The sequence below is a fragment of the Cyclopterus lumpus genome, chromosome 8 (genome assembly GCF_009769545.1).
Source record: "Cyclopterus lumpus isolate fCycLum1 chromosome 8, fCycLum1.pri, whole genome shotgun sequence".
Lineage (NCBI taxonomy): Eukaryota > Metazoa > Chordata > Actinopteri > Perciformes > Cyclopteridae > Cyclopterus > Cyclopterus lumpus.
In genome coordinates this window covers 19419803-19434603 of record NC_046973.1, presented here as the reverse complement: position 1 = coordinate 19434603, position 14801 = coordinate 19419803, and the positions used below count along the sequence as shown (strand labels likewise).

Below are 14801 nucleotides of genomic sequence, written 5' to 3'. Positions count from 1 at the left end.
GAATATAATATGTTAACAGCTAACTAATAATATTGGACATATTTCTTTTTCCCACCAGTAATGGATGTCAAGGTGAAGTAATGTTCAAATATGATGTGCAGTTATCTTTTCAAAAGATATCAAATATTTTCTTAGGTAAAACAATTATAAAATAAGACATTTACAAATCACAGGTTCCAATCAAATTCACACTTACACACATGGGTTATTTTTAAATCCAAAAAGGATTTTTTATTTAAAAAGTACAAATGAAAATAACAATGATGATGTCGGCTGCCTCTCGGTCGAGAAGTGTCCTGACGTTCCATTGGGCAATTGTCAGTTTCTGTTTGTTTCCTAGGTGACTTTTCACTGTCGACAGAAGACGGAGTCGAGCAGCGCGGACCTCTATCAAGAATCTGTACAGCAAGGCAGTGGTTTTCAAACTATGCAAGGCAGGGGCGTCCAACTCCCTGAGGTAAAAATTTGTATACCCGCATACCTCTGGTTTCCTGAACCGCTTTTAAACACTTTCTTGGGCCAAATGGAGCACCGTCACGGGCTCTATAATTCTGCATGCTGGGCGTTGATAAAAGAGGTTTCCTGAACCGCTTTTAAATACTTTCTTCGGCTGAATGGAGCACCGTCACGGGCTCTACAATTCTGCATGCTGGGCGTTAATAAAAGTGTTTTCCTGAACCGCTTTTAAATACTTTCTTCGGCTTAATGGAGCACCGTCACGGGCTCTATAATTCTGCATGGTGGGTGTTGATAAAAGTAGTTTCCTGAACCGCTTTTAAATACTTTCTTCGGCTGAATGGAGCACCGTCCATTCAGCTGGACACTTGTTCCTCACTGTTGACCTCTGCAACATGAGAACAAGCGTTGGTACCACTTTCTCCTGTGCGGTCTGTTGGAGAGCGCGATTTGGATGTCTTCAAACCGCGCCTGGATTTGCAGCTTCTCTTCCTCGTCCTCCAGATCCTCTTCTTCGTCCTCCAGATGTTCTTCTTCGTCCTCCAGATGCTCTTTCTCTTCCTCCAGAGTCTGCTGGACGCTCTGTGTGGCCTCAAGGATGGAGGTGTTTTCCTTCTGACACGTCATGTTCTGGAGCTTCACCAGATGCTCAGCCTGGGTCACAGCATCCGCGAGGTTTCTGTTTTCCTCCTTTTGGTTTGCGAGCTGGACCTCAAAGGAGTCTTTCTCCTGCTGCCATTGGAGATGATCCCTCTTTAGCTGTTCTTCAAATGTTTCCTTTAGAACAGCAATGAAGTCCTTGTGTTCTTGTTCTTGCTGCTCCTGCTTGGCAAGAGTGCAGCTCTGGGATGTTTCCAGTGCTTGGTAACGGCGACGCTCAATTTCCATAGCTTCGTCTGTTTGGTCTTTAGTGTCCTTCAACTTGCGGTTGGCCTTCCACAGGTCAGCCTTCAGCCTCCCAGTGTTACCCGGCTGGACGTACTTAGGATACATGTTGGTGGATGTCACTGGATTCCAGGTATTTTTCAGGGCTTCAGCCATGTCCTGATTTCCAATGGTGGGTCTCTTTGTTTCAGCCCTCTCGACGACCAGGCTGTTGGGGTCGACATTCGCCTCATTCATAGTCTTCACTTTCTGCTTTGCCTTCCACAGGTCGGTCTTCAGTTTCTTTTACCCTGCAGGATCTCCAGAGCTTGCTGGTAGGTGGATGACCCTGGATTCCTGGTATTTTTCAGAGCTTCGGCCATATTCTTATTTTCAATCGCGAGTCTCTGTATTTCAGCCCTCTCGAGGGCCAGGCGGTTGGAGAACTCCAGCTCTTTTTTGGCCATCATGTCATTTACAGCGGTCACCTTCTGCTTGATAAGAACCATCCAACTCTGTGGATTCTTGTTATCCTTCAGGGCGTGTCCCATGTCTTTTATTTCAATGGCGAGTCTCTGTATTTCAGCCCTCTCGTTGACCATGCGGTTGGAGAACTCCAGCTCTTGGTTGGCCATCATCTCATTCGCAGCCTTCACCTTCTGCTTGGCTTTCCACAGGTCGGTCTTCAGCTTCTCATTTTTACCCTGGAGCATGTCCAGAGCTTCCTGGTTGGTGGATGACACTGGATTCTTGGTATTTTTCAGGGCTTCGGCCATCTTCTTATTTTCAAGGGCGAGTCTCTGTGTTTCAGCCCTCTCGAGGACCAGGCTGTTGGAGAACTCGACCTTGGGGTCGACATTCGCCTCATTCATAGCCTTCACCTTCTGCTTTGCCTTCCACAGGTCGGTCTTCAGTCTTTCATTTTTACCCTGGAGCATGTCCAGAGCTTCCTGGTTGGTGGATGACCCTGGATTCCTGGTATTTTTCAGGGCTTCGGCCATCTTCTTATTTTCAAGGACGAGTCTCTGTGTTTCCAGCTCGAGCTCGGTGTTGGTTTTCACCACCGCCATCATCTGGCAGTGCTCTGCTTCTTTTTCTCTGGTGTTTTCTAACTGGATGTTCAGCTCATGGATGATGCAGGTCTTCTGCTCCAAGTCCTCCTGCAGCTGTTTAACCTGGGCTGGAGACTGTCCCTTTTTAGCCTCCCACAGCTGGGCTTTAAGGCTACAAATCGCCTTCTGCAAATCTCCATTAAATTTCTTGAAATCATCCAAAGAATGCGCTTCCACCTTATTTCCCAGCTGCATCTTCATGTTTACTGACTTCGGTCCTTGGCGTGTCTTCTTCTGTGTGTTTGCCATCGGGATAGTCAGATTTTTCTCCGTACCAAAATGCATTGAATAAAAATTGCTAATGTTTTTCTCTGCAGTAAAATGCATTGAATGAAATGTGCTTAAATTTGTATATGTTCCAAAATGCATTGAGTCAAATTTGCTAAAGTTTTTGTCTGCAGAAAAATGCATTGAATGAAATGTGCTTGAATTCTTATCTGTTCCAAAATGCATTGAGTAAAATTTGCTAACGTTTTTCACTGAAACTCTGAAAATGTTGTCAAATTTGTTGCTGTACGAAAGAAAGTGCACAGAACTGCTTTGGCTTCTACTTAAACCTTTGGCAGAACAATCGTGACGTCATTGAGCCAATCAAAGGCAATCTGTGACTCACGGAATGGCTCGCGAACGGCCACGCTCGCGAACGGCCACGCTCGCGAACGGTCACGCTTGCGCGCGCATGGCCGTTCGCGAACGTGCGCGCGTGTGTTTGTATCGCCATAGACATCAGAGGCTTCAGAGTTGCCTGGGTTACAGTTACTCCACAAAGATAACAAATATATCAGCGCTTTCGGCTCAGTCTTTCCTCTCTATTGATAATACTAATTTTACAGCTTTTTAAATGGTTTTGTGTAGAAAATCCAGAATTGCTTTTTCTAGTGTTTTTTTAATTATATATATATATATATATTGTTTGTGTATGTATATATGTATGTGTATATATACATATATATATATATATTGTTTGTGTGTGTGTGTATATATACATATATATATGTGTGTATATATGTATATATACATATATATGTGTGTGTGTATATATGTATGTGTATATATATATTGTTTGTGTGTGTGTGTATATATACATATATATATATGTGTGTATATATATGTGTGTGTGGATATATATATATATATGTGTGTATATATATATATATATATGTGTGTGTGTATATATATATATGTGTGTGTATATATATATATATATATGTGTGTGTATATATATATATATATATATAAAATAGTAGTTAAAAAAAGAAGAAGATATACACACAGTATCTGTTGTGTGCCTGGGTCAGGTGCAACCTGCCTTTTTGGTTTCTGTCACCTGGGTGCTAATAGAATTTGCCATACAATAATGTTTATGGCATTTCCATGCTGTTATTGCACAGTAAGACATTGAGATAATAAACTTAATGAAAAAGCTACAACATGAACACTTGTCTTACCAACATCTCTAGTTGATATATTTATATGTATGTACATTGTTGCCTTGTAATGGCATGCTACAAGGACATGACCCTTTAATTACTGGGAAAACAACAACAAGAGAGGCAGACTCAGCCAGGAAGTTGTTTCACGCTCCTCCCATCTTCACAACTCTAAAAACACAAAAGAAAATGCAGCTTTCAAAAGCACAAAACAAATAAAGAAGAGAATAAGTGGGGAGTTCATAGGGGGGGCGGGGGCGACACTGCTCCGGGAGGTTCCGAGTGATGCTGGACGTGGCGGCCTCACAGCGTCACCAGCCAAACTAAAACGCATCATATGAGGACAGAATACGAATCCCTCTCAGGTTATCTGACCATTTATAAAACTGGACAAACACCCGTTTGAAAAAACTCTTACAGGGACCATCGTAGACTGACCTTTGAAATCATCAATAACATGGTACGAGTCCACAAGAAGATTCCCAGAGAGGTCATCTTCAGCAGTTTGTTTCAACCTTTACAACTCAAAAAGATGAGGCACCCGACATCTTAACCCTTCCTGATAGTCTCACAACTGGCTGAAATGACACCGAGAGGCATACAAATAAATCGGATTTTCATACACAGCCGCTCGGATTGTCAAAGCTTCTGAACCCTGCCGTGTGAGCAACATAAATAAGAGCTTCATACGTTTAATAGAAGGACAACGGAGTAGAGACATGGGACAGAATGTAAACTGGGTTATCGTGGGGTTGGTGTGCGACACTCCAAACACGCTCGGAAAGTTCACTCGCGACCTCATCCTTGTCTTGAAAGCAGTGGGACGAAGACTAAAAAACCAAGTCCGAAATCTGAAACAAGAAGGAGTTCCTCTTCTCCACACAAGTGTTGGTGGTTTTAGACACGCAGGATCTCCAAGCAGTTGTTGTAGCAGATGGCGATCCAGTCCGGCTGCGTGGACGCCCACTGCACGTTGTTGACCTCCCCTTCAGAAGTGTAGGCCAGGATGGGATCCTCAATGGCTCGTGGCATCTGCTGGACGTCCCAGATCAGAGCCTGGTGGTCGTCGGCTAAGGAAACAAGACACGCAAAGAGGACATTAAAAGAGTTATTTCAGGCTGAGAGAGCAGGAAAATGCAGCCGATTACAGATAAAGTTAGGCCTCAAGGTCTCTATCTTCAAAGACATTTTGGTCGTCAATCAAAAAAAGGCCGAGGTGAATGATGAGTTTAACGTGCGTCTTTTCCAGCCTCTGTTTTTCCCCCTTATTATATCCCACAATCCGTAGGGGCCTTTACCTGCAGTGCAGATGTGACATGACGAGTGGGGGGCCCAGGCGATGCCGTTGACACCAGCGCGATGGTTGTTCAGCCGAGCCACCGGGGTGCAAGGCACACGTACATCCAGGATGACCGCCGATCAAATAAAGTAGCGATGTCAAACATTGGTTAAGTGTCAAGAAACAAATATTTCATGCCAGACAGAAGGAAGAAAAAAAACAAACACAATCCTTTCTGAATTCATATAAAAGGAAAAGAAAAGAAAAAGCTTCTTTGGCTGACCAATGTTTCAATTTCAACGCAGAACCGTTGGAGAGAAACATGGCTACCGACAGGCTGAGAGAATCTACAGCAGACTGCCCTCCATGCCGTCCATGGCCATTGTAGCCAAGTAGTTGGGGTCCTGCTTGTTCCAGCAAAGGCGGAGCAGCGGGTGGTGCTGGGGGTCTTCATAGATGATGGCACTGTGCTCCAGGTGCCGGAGGTCAAACATGCGGACGGACCCACCGGCCCCCACAGAGGCAAACATATCTCTGCCGCCTGCTCGGCTGAACGCGATGTCATACACCTGCAGACACAAGAGGACATTGATTGAAATATTATTCCAGGCCGTGTACACGCCGGGCTTCATTTGACCGCACAGACACTAGGGCTGCTCGATTATGGCCAAAATCATAATCACGATTATTTAGATCAATATTGAGATCACGATTATTCATTAATCTTAGGGACAACATTTTTATTGTTCGTTCACGTTTAAATGAACAAGAACTCTGCTTTCACTTCACATGTTGTGCTACGTTCCAGTAATGTACACATCTTTGCATCACAAAAAACCTATACGGTTCTTATTCACCTAAAGCAAAATATAAATGAAATGTTTACCCAAAATAAAGGGCTTGCCTTTGGGAGGCGGGGATGGATACGCTGTCGCGCTATGCAGGGTCTCGTTTATGGTTTTCTGTGTTGCCGTTGGACATGGACGGAGGTCCAGTGAGGTGCTGTTAGCTTTAGCCTTCATGCATTCGTCGCACTGTGGTTTGTGGTGATTGTTCAGGTGGTTGAACACGTTAGTTGTGTTGCTATGCGGCGCAGACACAACTCTAACGCACTCGGTGCACGTGATTTGTTCTTGGTTAACATCACTTGCCCTAAATCCCAAAAACCTTCCAGACAACAGATGATGATCCTATCGAGGGACTAGCTCCTCGCCTTCTGCTCCTAACCTTCAAAAATAATGCCTTAATGAATACATGTAGACCTTATGAGTAGTATATGTATTTATATTGAAAGCAATTTAGAATATTTAGGTAATAGGTTCAGGTTTTATGGAACAGCCTTGTTTTTTTTATTCAACATCACATAATTCACAATCCAAAAGTGCTGACATGAGGTCAGATTCCCCAAACGTCCTTCAGTTTCCTTGCTAATGGTCAAGTGGTCATTCTTAACAACATGCCATGAGTAAGACCTCACCTGGAGCCCTGGTGGTCCAGCTGCTGCTTCCTCAACCTGCACTACATCTGCACCTGAATGCATCTCAACAGGATGCAGGTTAGCACTGTGTTAGCCTGCTACTAGCTAACTAACAACGACCCTCTGGGTGGGGAACAAACTTCGAGAAGTTTCTCTTCAGAATAAAACGTCACGGGTTCCCACCCCGCTTTCAATTTTAACAACGTTTCTAAACAATAAACTATATCATTCATTCTCATGCATCATACAATTATAATGCATACATTTATCAACAGTTACAATAATAGACTAATGATCATCTCATGCTTTACAATATATTTCTGCAGAATATTCTCTATTAATACCCTATTAATTATCATAACTTCCATTATGTATTATTATAAAACATAAGACTACCTTTATGTGCATGTGCAAATCAAATAACCTATTACAACTCACCAGTGTCCATGTCGCCGGACGCCGACCCGCCACACCTGTCCTCTGTGGACCTCGCCGCTCCTCACTTTTCAGGGCCAAACCGCTTCCTGGACTGCTGCGTGTCAGCCAGCGCTTCAACCTCCCTGGAGACGCAGACGCAGGAGATCCAGAGGCATGTCTCTGACCCTGTCCTGCCAGCTGTGGTAGCTAGAACACCAATTACCAACAGCACCCAAACGCCTGGTCCTTTGGAACAGGAAGTGCAGAGAAACGGAGGACACGAGAGACAAGGACTTCAAAAAAAACAGGAAACACGACACACGACACAACACTACAGATCCTGACACTCGACTTCTCTACACGGGAACAGCTGTAAATATGAAATGACCGCGACAAGACACACTCAAACACGTCGAATAAAGAAGATCTAAATAATATTTTCAATCGGTTGATCAAGTACACAGTATACAGTTCTATTTCAAGTTGTATTTTGTTGACCTAGCTGACATTAGCTAACATTAGCTATCTAGAATAGAATGTCATGTTGACCTAGCTACTGTTAGCTAGAATTGACCTAAATAACATAAGCTAATATTAGCTAGAATATAATATGTTAACCGGCTAACTAATAATATTGGACATATTTCTTTTTCCCACCAGTAATGGATGTCAAGGTGAAGTAATGTTCAAATATGATGTGCAGTTATCTTTTCAAAAGATATCAAATATTTTCTTAGGTAAAACAATTATAAAATAAGACATTTACAAATCACAGGTTCCAATCAAATTCACACTTACACACATGGGTTATTTTTAAATCCAAGAAGGATTTTTTATTTAAAAAGTACAAATGAAAACAACAATGATGATGTCGGCTGCCTCTCGGTCGAGAAGTGTCCTGACGTTCCATTGGGCAATTGTCAGTTTCTGTTTGTTTCCTAGGTGACTTTTCACTGTCGGGGCGCCGACGGGACACAAAACTGCGGCGTGGACTGCGGCGCGCAGCATCAGCAGGAACGGCGTGGAAAGCGGCGCAGCATCAGGCAGGAACCGGCGTGGACTGCGGCGCAGCGTCGGCAGGAACCGGCGTGGACTGCGGCGCAGCATCAGCAGGAACCGGCGTGGACTGCGGCCGAAGCAGGACCATGTTTAACGCTCGGAGGGACTCCATCATGTCCCGGAGAGCGTCCTGGGACAAAGCAAGGGAAGCAAGGGCCGGCCGGAAGTCCGACAGGTCACAGGAAGTTGGAGTTGGCCGGAACACGGAGGCGGCAACAGGAACAGGCGAGGGCTGCAGCACGGAGGCGACTGCGGGAACCGGAGTGGTCTGCGGCACAGAGGCGGCAGCCGGAACCCTCCACCGACCGGTCCGGAGGTTTGCGCCCCCCACTCCGGGGCTGGGCCTGCGTGACCTCTGCCCCTGGGGCTACGAGGCCCCCCATAAGCCCAACGGGATCCTGACATTGACTTCTCTACACGGGAACAGCTGTAATCTGAAATGACCGCGACAAGACACACTCAAACACGTCGAATAAAGAAGATCTAAATAATATTTTCAATCAGTTGATCAAGTACACAGTATACAGTTCTATTTCAAGTTTATTTTGTTGACCTAGCTGACATTAGCTAACATTAGCTATCTAGAATAGAATGTCATGTTGACCTAGCTACTGTTAGCTAGAATTGACCTAAATAACATAAGCTAACACTAGCTAGAATATAATATGTTAACAGCTAACTAATAATATTGGACATATTTCTTTTTCCCACCAGTAATGGATGTCAAGGTGAAGTAATGTTCAAATATGATGTGCAGTTATCTTTTCAAAAGATATCAAATATTTTCTTAGGTAAAACAATTATAAAATAAGACATTTACAAATCACAGGTTCCAATCAAATTCACACTTACACACATGGGTTATTTTTAAATCCAAAAAGGATTTTTTATTTAAAAAGTACAAATGAAAATAACAATGATGATGTCGGCTGCCTCTCGGTCGAGAAGTGTCCTGACGTTCCATTGGGCAATTGTCAGTTTCTGTTTGTTTCCTAGGTGACTTTTCACTGTCGACAGAAGACGGAGTCGAGCAGCGCGGACCTCTATCAAGAATCTGTACAGCAAGGCAGTGGTTTTCAAACTATGCAAGGCAGGGCGTCCAACTCCCTGAGGTAAAAATTTGTATACCCGCATACCTCTGGTTTCCTGAACCGCTTTTAAACACTTTCTTGGGCCAAATGGAGCACCGTCACGGGCTCTATAATTCTGCATGCTGGGCGTTGATAAAAGAGGTTTCCTGAACCGCTTTTTAAATACTTTCTTCGGCTGAATGGAGCACCGTCACGGGCTCTACAATTCTGCATGCTGGGCGTTAATAAAAGTGTTTTCCTGAACCGCTTTTAAATACTTTCTTCGGCTTAATGGAGCACCGTCACGGGCTCTATAATTCTGCATGGTGGGTGTTGATAAAGTAGTTTCCTGAACCGCTTTTAAATACTTTCTTCGGCTGAATGGAGCACCGTCCATTCAGCTGGACACTTGTTCCTCACTGTTGACCTCTGCAACATGAGAACAAGCGTTGGTACCACTTTCTCCTGTGCGGTCTGTTGGAGAGCGCGATTTGGATGTCTTCAAACCGCGCCTGGATTTGCAGCTTCTCTTCCTCGTCCTCCAGATCCTCTTCTTCGTCCTCCAGATGCTCTTCTTCGTCCTCCAGATGCTCTTTCTCTTCCTCCAGAGTCTGCTGGACGCTCTGTGTGGCCTCAAGGATGGAGGTGTTTTCCTTCTGACACGTCATGTTCTGGAGCTTCACCAGATGCTCAGCCTGGGTCACAGCATCCGCGAGGTTTCTGTTTTCCTCCTTTTGGTTTGCGAGCTGGACCTCAAAGGAGTCTTTCTCCTGCTGCCATTGGAGATGATCCCTCTTTAGCTGTTCTTCAAATGTTTCCTTTAGAACAGCAATGAAGTCCTTGTGTTCTTGTTCTTGCTGCTCCTGCTTGGCAAGAGTGCAGCTCTGGGATGTTTCCAGTGCTTGGTAACGGCGACGCTCAATTTCCATAGCTTCGTCTGTTTGGTCTTTAGTGTCCTTCAACTTGCGGTTGGCCTTCCACAGGTCAGCCTTCAGCCTCCCAGTGTTACCCGGCTGGACGTACTTAGGATACATGTTGGTGGATGTCACTGGATTCCAGGTATTTTTCAGGGCTTCAGCCATGTCCTGATTTCCAATGGTGGGTCTCTTTGTTTCAGCCCTCTCGACGACCAGGCTGTTGGGGTCGACATTCGCCTCATTCATAGTCTTCACTTTCTGCTTTGCCTTCCACAGGTCGGTCTTCAGTCTTTCATTTTTACCCTGCAGGATCTCCAGAGCTTGCTGGTAGGTGGATGACCCTGGATTCCTGGTATTTTTCAGAGCTTCGGCCATATTCTTATTTTCAATCGCGAGTCTCTGTATTTCAGCCCTCTCGAGGGCCAGGCGGTTGGAGAACTCCAGCTCTTTTTTGGCCATCATGTCATTTACAGCGGTCACCTTCTGCTTGATAAGAACCATCCAACTCTGTGGATTCTTGTTATCCTTCAGGGCGTGTCCCATGTCTTTTATTTCAATGGCGAGTCTCTGTATTTCAGCCCTCTCGTTGACCATGCGGTTGGAGAACTCCAGCTCTTGGTTGGCCATCATCTCATTCGCAGCCTTCACCTTCTGCTTGGCTTTCCACAGGTCGGTCTTCAGCTTCTCATTTTTACCCTGGAGCATGTCCAGAGCTTCCTGGTTGGTGGATGACACTGGATTCTTGGTATTTTTCAGGGCTTCGGCCATCTTCTTATTTTCAAGGGCGAGTCTCTGTGTTTCAGCCCTCTCGAGGACCAGGCTGTTGGAGAACTCGACCTTGGGGTCGACATTCGCCTCATTCATAGCCTTCACCTTCTGCTTTGCCTTCCACAGGTCGGTCTTCAGTCTTTCATTTTTACCCTGGAGCATGTCCAGAGCTTCCTGGTTGGTGGATGACCCTGGATTCCTGGTATTTTTCAGGGCTTCGGCCATCTTCTTATTTTCAAGGACGAGTCTCTGTGTTTCCAGCTCGAGCTCGGTGTTGGTTTTCACCACCGCCATCATCTGGCAGTGCTCTGCTTCTTTTCTCTGGTGTTTTCTAACTGGATGTTCAGCTCATGGATGATGCAGGTCTTCTGCTCCAAGTCCTCCTGCAGCTGTTTAACCTGGGCTGGAGACTGTCCCTTTTTAGCCTCCCACAGCTGGGCTTTAAGGCTACAAATCGCCTTCTGCAAATCTCCATTAAATTTCTTGAAATCATCCAAAGAATGCGCTTCCACCTTATTTCCCAGCTGCATCTTCATGTTTACTGACTTCGGTCCTTGGGTGCTTCTTCTGTGTGTTTGCCATCGGGATAGTCAGATTTTTCTCCGTACCAAAATGCATTGAATAAAAATTGCTAATGTTTTTCTCTGCAGTAAAATGCATTGAATGAAATGTGCTTAAATTTGTATATGTTCCAAAATGCATTGAGTCAAATTTGCTAAAGTTTTTGTCTGCAGAAAAATGCATTGAATGAAATGTGCTTGAATTCTTATCTGTTCCAAAATGCATTGAGTAAAATTTGCTAACGTTTTTCACTGAAACTCTGAAAATGTTGTCAAATTTGTTGCTGTACGAAAGAAAGTGCACAGAACTGCTTTGGCTTCTACTTAAACCTTTGGCAGAACAATCGTGACGTCATTGAGCCAATCAAAGGCAATCTGTGACTCACGGAATGGCTCGCGAACGGCCACGCTCGCGAACGGCCACGCTCGCGAACGGTCACGCTTGCGCGCGCATGGCCGTTAGCGAACGTGCGCGCGTGTGTTTGTATCGCCATAGACATCAGAGGCTTCAGAGTTGCCTGGGTTACAGTTACTCCACAAAGATAACAAATATATCAGCGCTTTCGGCTCAGTCTTTCCTCTCTATTGATAATACTAATTTTACAGCTTTTTAAATGGTTTTGGTAGAAAATCCAGAATTGCTTTTTCTAGTGTTTTTTTAATTTATATATATATATATATTGTTTGTGTATGTATATATGTATGTGTATATATATACATATATATATATTGTGTGTGTATGTATATATTTATATATATATATGTGTGTGTATATATATATATAGTATATATACATATATATGTGTGTGTGTATATATGTATGTGTATATATATATTGTTTGTGTGTGTGTGTATATATACATATATATATGTGTGTATATATATGTGTGTGTGTATATATATATATGTGTGTATATATATATATATATATATATATATATGTGTGTGTATATATATATATGTGTGTGTGTATATATATATGTGTGTGTGTATATATATATATATATAAAATAGTAGTTAAAAAAAGAAGAAGATATACACACAGTATCTGTTGTGTGCCTGGGTCAGGTGCAACCTGCCTTTTTGGTTTCTGTCACCTGGGTGCTAATAGAATTTGCCATACAATAATGTTTATGGCATTTCCATGCTGTTATTGCACAGTAAGACATTGAGATAATAAACTTAATGAAAAAGCTACAACATGAACACTTGTCTTACCAACATCTCTAGTTGATATATTTATATGTATGTACATTGTTGCCTTGTAATGGCATGCTACAAGGACATGACCCTTTAATTACTGGGAAACAACAACAAGAGAGGCAGACTCAGCCAGGAAGTTGTTTCACGCTCCTCCCATCTTCACAACTCTAAAAACACAAAAGAAAATGCAGCTTTCAAAAGCACAAAACAAATAAAGAAGAGAATAAGTGGGGAGTTCATAGGGGGGGCGGGGGCGACACTGCTCCGGGAGGTTCCGAGTGATGCTGGACGTGGCGGCCTCACAGCGTCACCAGCCAAACTAAAACGCATCATATGAGGACAGAATACGAATCCCTCTCAGGTTATCTGACCATTTATAAAACTGGACAAACACCCGTTTGAAAAAACTCTTACAGGGACCATCGTAGACTGACCTTTGAAATCATCAATAACATGGTACGAGTCCACAAGAAGACATCTTCCCAGAGAGGTCATCTTCAGCAGTTTGTTTCAACCTTTACAATTCAAAAAGATGAGGCACCCGACATCTTAACCCTTCCTGATAGTCTCACAACTGGCTGAAATGACACCGAGAGGCATACAAATAAATCGGATTTTCATACACAGCCGCTCGGATTGTCAAAGCTTCTGAACCCTGCCGTGTGAGCAACATAAATAAGAGCTTCATACGTTTAATAGAAGGACAACGGAGTAGAGACATGGGACAGAATGTAAACTGGGTTATCGTGGGGTTGGTGTGCGACACTCCAAACACGCTCGGAAAGTTCACTCGCGACCTCATCCTTGTCTTGAAAGCAGTGGGACGAAGACTAAAAAACCAAGTCCGAAATCTGAAACAAGAAGGAGTTCCTCTTCTCCACACAAGTGTTGGTGGTTTTAGACACGCAGGATCTCCAAGCAGTTGTTGTAGCAGATGGCGATCCAGTCCGGCTGCGTGGACGCCCACTGCACGTTGTTGACCTCCCCTTCAGAAGTGTAGGCCAGGATGGGATCCTCAATGGCTCGTGGCATCTGCTGGACGTCCCAGATCAGAGCCTGGTGGTCGTCGGCTAAGGAAACAAGACACGCAAAGAGGACATTAAAAGAGTTATTTCAGGCTGAGAGAGCAGGAAAATGCAGCCGATTACAGATAAAGTTAGGCCTCAAGGTCTCTATCTTCAAAGACATTTTGGTCGTCAATCAAAAAAGGCCGAGGTGAATGATGAGTTTAACGTGCGTCTTTTCCAGCCTCTGTTTTTCCCCCTTATTATATCCCACAATCCGTAGGGGCCTTTACCTGCAGTGCAGATGTGACATGACGAGTGGGGGGCCCAGGCGATGCCGTTGACACCAGCGCGATGGTTGTTCAGCCGAGCCACCGGGGTGCAAGGCACACGTACATCCAGGATGACCGCCGATCAAATAAAGTAGCGATGTCAAACATTGGTTAAGTGTCAAGAAACAAATATTTCATGCCAGACAGAAGGAAGAAAAAAAACAAACACAATCCTTTCTGAATTCATATAAAAAGGAAAAAAAAGAAAAAGCTTCTTTGGCTGACCAATGTTTCAATTTCAACGCAGAACCGTTGGAGAGAAACATGGCTACCGACAGGCTGAGAGAATCTACAGCAGACTGCCCTCCATGGCCATTGTAGCCAAGTAGTTGGGGTCCTGCTTGTTCCAGCAAAGGCGGAGCAGCGGGTGGTGCTGGGGGTCTTCATAGATGATGGCACTGTGCTCCAGGTGCCGGAGGTCAAACATGCGGACGGACCCACCGGCCCCCACAGAGGCAAACATATCTCTGCCGCCTCCTGCTCGGCTGAAGCGATGTCATACACCTGCAGACACAAGAGGACATTGATTGAAATATTATTCCAGGCCGTGTACACGCCGGGCTTCATTTGGCCCACAGACACTAGGGCTGCTCGATTATGGCCAAAATCATAATCACGATTATTTAGATCAATATTGAGATCACGATTATTCATTAATCTTAGGGACAACATCTTTTTATTGTTCGTTCACGTTTAAATGAACAAGAACTCTGCTTTCACTTTCACATGTTGTGCTACGTTCCAGTAATGTACACATCTTTGCATCACAATAAAACCTATACGGTTCTTATTCACCTAAAGCAAAATATAAATGAAATGTTTACCCAAAATAAAGGGCTTGCCTTTGGGAGGC

General features: G+C 44.1%; 1 long non-coding RNA gene across 1 annotated transcript; it reads right to left on the bottom strand.

Moving 5' to 3' along the window:
• Positions 1-12613: 12613 nt before the first annotated feature.
• On the bottom strand, positions 12614-14146 carry LOC117735459. The gene is made up of 2 exons (XR_004609882.1): positions 13910-14146; positions 12614-13682 (listed from the first exon to the last, which is right to left on the bottom strand). It is a non-coding gene; the product is annotated as an uncharacterized LOC117735459 (long non-coding RNA).
• Positions 14147-14801: the final 655 nt, after the last annotated feature.